Source organism: Phascolarctos cinereus, unplaced genomic scaffold, assembly GCF_003287225.1.
Source record: "Phascolarctos cinereus isolate Bilbo 61053 unplaced genomic scaffold, phaCin_HiC Scaffold_726;HRSCAF=1367, whole genome shotgun sequence".
Classification (NCBI taxonomy): Eukaryota; Metazoa; Chordata; class Mammalia; order Diprotodontia; family Phascolarctidae; genus Phascolarctos; species Phascolarctos cinereus.
The window spans coordinates 278,209,367-278,212,161 of NW_027556098.1; the positions used below are offsets into that span (position 1 = coordinate 278,209,367).

General features: G+C 39.1%; 1 pseudogene; it reads right to left on the reverse strand.

The window, feature by feature from the left end:
- Positions 1-1,048: 1,048 nt before the first annotated feature.
- LOC110218157 (olfactory receptor 8G2-like) lies at positions 1,049-1,981 on the reverse strand (annotated as a pseudogene).
- Positions 1,982-2,795: the final 814 nt, after the last annotated feature.

Genomic DNA, 2,795 nt, shown 5'->3' on the forward strand with positions numbered 1-2,795 from the left:
TCCAAGACAATTCCAAAGGGCTCATGATGTAAAATTCTATCCATCTCCAGAGAAAGAACTAAGGAGTCTGAATGCAGAATGAAGCATACTGTGTTCACACTTTTTTGGTTTTTGTTTTATCTTTTTTGTGGTTTTTCCATTTTGTTCTGATTCTTCTTTCACAACATGACTAATATGGAACAATGTTTACATGATTGTCCACATGTAGCCTATATCAAATTTATTGTTGTTTTGGGGAGGGGAGGGAAAGAGGAATGAATATTTGGAACTCAAAATCTTATAACAATGAATGTTGAAAACTAAAATAAATATATATATTTTTTCCAAATAGAGAGACTCAGGCTTGACTAGAAAGTAGGCACAATTCTCCTACAACCTTGCACATGTTTAAAAACTTATCTGACCATGTCCTGCCCCTCCTCAAAAACTTCAAAGTTTCCTTATTTTATCTAGGATGAAATACAAATGCCTCAGCCTAGCATTTAAAGCTTCAGTAATCTGCTCCTAATCTTCCATTCCAACATTATTTAAATTTACTCCTTTTACTGCCACCTCTGTTACAGTCAAACTGACAGTCTAGCCGTTCCCCACACACAACATTCTATCCCTCGATTCTGTGCCTTTGCATAATTGGTTCTCCATGTCTACTGTATACTCTGTCTCCACTTCCATGTCAAAAAATCCTTAACTTCAATGTTCAGTTTAGGTGTCACTTCATATATGAACCTTTTCTCATCCCACATTTATTCACGTTCTTTCCCCCCTTAAAATTAATTATTCCATATTGTATAAATGATTTGTATATTATTCATATTTATTTACTTGTTTACATTCTAGATTGCCCGCCATTCCAATGTGTCTGTCTCTTATTTCCATAAGATATTGTATTTATCATAGTGCTTTTATATAGAGTTAGGTTGATTCTCACATTAACCCCCTGGGGCAGATTAAGCAGTCATTCCTATCTCACAGACCAGGAACCTGAGAAAGAGAAATGCAAAACTATACATACTCAGTCACAGCATTAGTCTCTGACTCTCTTGCTCGTTCATGAGAACCTTATTCTCTCATATGTTTTCTTCAAGGCAAATTTGACATCTTCATTCCTTAGGCTATAGATCAGAGGGTTTAACATGGGTAAGATTATAGTATAAAACACAGAGGACACTTTACCCTGGGTTATGGAGTGAACCGATGGTGGCTGTAGGTACATAACCATGCCAGAACCGAAAGCAAGAGCAACAGCAGCAATGTGGGAGCTACAGGTGGTGAAGGCCTTGAACCTGCCCTCAGTGGAGCGGATGCGAAGGATGCTGGTGACGATGAAGATGTAGGCACTAAGGATAGTCAGAGTTGGGGTGAGGATGTTAAGAGCACTTAAGAACAAGACCAAAAGTTCATTCACATAGGTGCTGGAGCAGGAGAGGCTCAGGAGGGAAGGAGATCACAGAAGTAATGGTGGATGACATCGGCTTTGCAGAACAACACTGTATGCATGAAGCCCACATGAATTGTGGAGCCAGCAACTGCCAGAAAGTACACCCCTGCCACAAGCCAGGAGCAAACTTGATAGTTCATCAGAACATTATAAAGCAGAGGGCTGCAAATGGCAACATAGCGATCATAGGCCATCACTGCCAACATGTGGCACTCGGCAATAACAAAAATGAGGAAGAAATAGAGCTGAGCCATGCACTCGTGATAGGAGATGACATTTTTTTCTGAGACAAAGTTCACCAGCATTTTCGGGGTGATGACAGTGGAGTGACAGAGATCAATGAAGGACAAGTTTCTAATGAAATAGTACATGGGGGTGTGAAGGTGAGTATTTAATATATTAATAGGATCATGCCCAAGTTTCCCACTACACAGGCTGAATAGATGAGCAAGAAGAGAATGAATAAGGGGAGTGGAACATTGGATCATCTGTTAGGCCCTTGAGGAAGAACTGGGTCACTGTGGAGTGATTATTTGTATACATTATCTTCTTGCAATGAGATCTCTCTGTAAATAAAAATAAGGTATTAGGAGCATACCTGAAATCACAGAGACAATACTCAGGCTTGGTTCCACAGATGGTAGAGAGTTGGGTCTGCAGAGTATGGTTTTATTGAAATACAAGCATACATGTGAAATACAACTATGCCTTAGTCGCAATCAGTAGACTAAGCATAATATAGCTGTGATGCCCTTGTTTTGCTCCTGTGACAACCAAGCCACACACCACATCAGTCCTTGCTGTCTTAGGTCTCAGAGATTCCATACGTAAGCCCTCTTTTCTATGGTCTAGGCTACACTCTTTGTTGTATTAACTCTGTATACCAGCTCCCAGTTACTTAAACCTGGAGGGATGCTTTCTTAGGTAGATCCTTCTGAAAAATGTCATATTCACATTATGACAGTAAAATTTGATGGCTCTAATAATAACTGGCATTTACATATCTCTTTACATACATTACCATGGGAGACAGAATATCATAGTAAATAGAGACCTAATAGTAGACTCTGGAAAACATGGCTTTAAGTATTGTCTTTGATGGACACTGGCTACTGTGTGCTGTTGGGAAATCGAACTAACTTCTCAGTACCCTGGGCAATTCTTCAGGCCTATAATCTGCAAAGTAGTTGCAGATCTGTGTTGGTAAAGGGAATTTGTTTTGTCACCAAGATTTCTTTACAGTGATGACATCATGGGTAAAGTGACAACAAAATAAAAGACTTTGCCTTATTTTAACCTCACAACAACCATGTAAGGTAGACACTTTGAGTATTATAATTTATTTCATGTTGTTTTG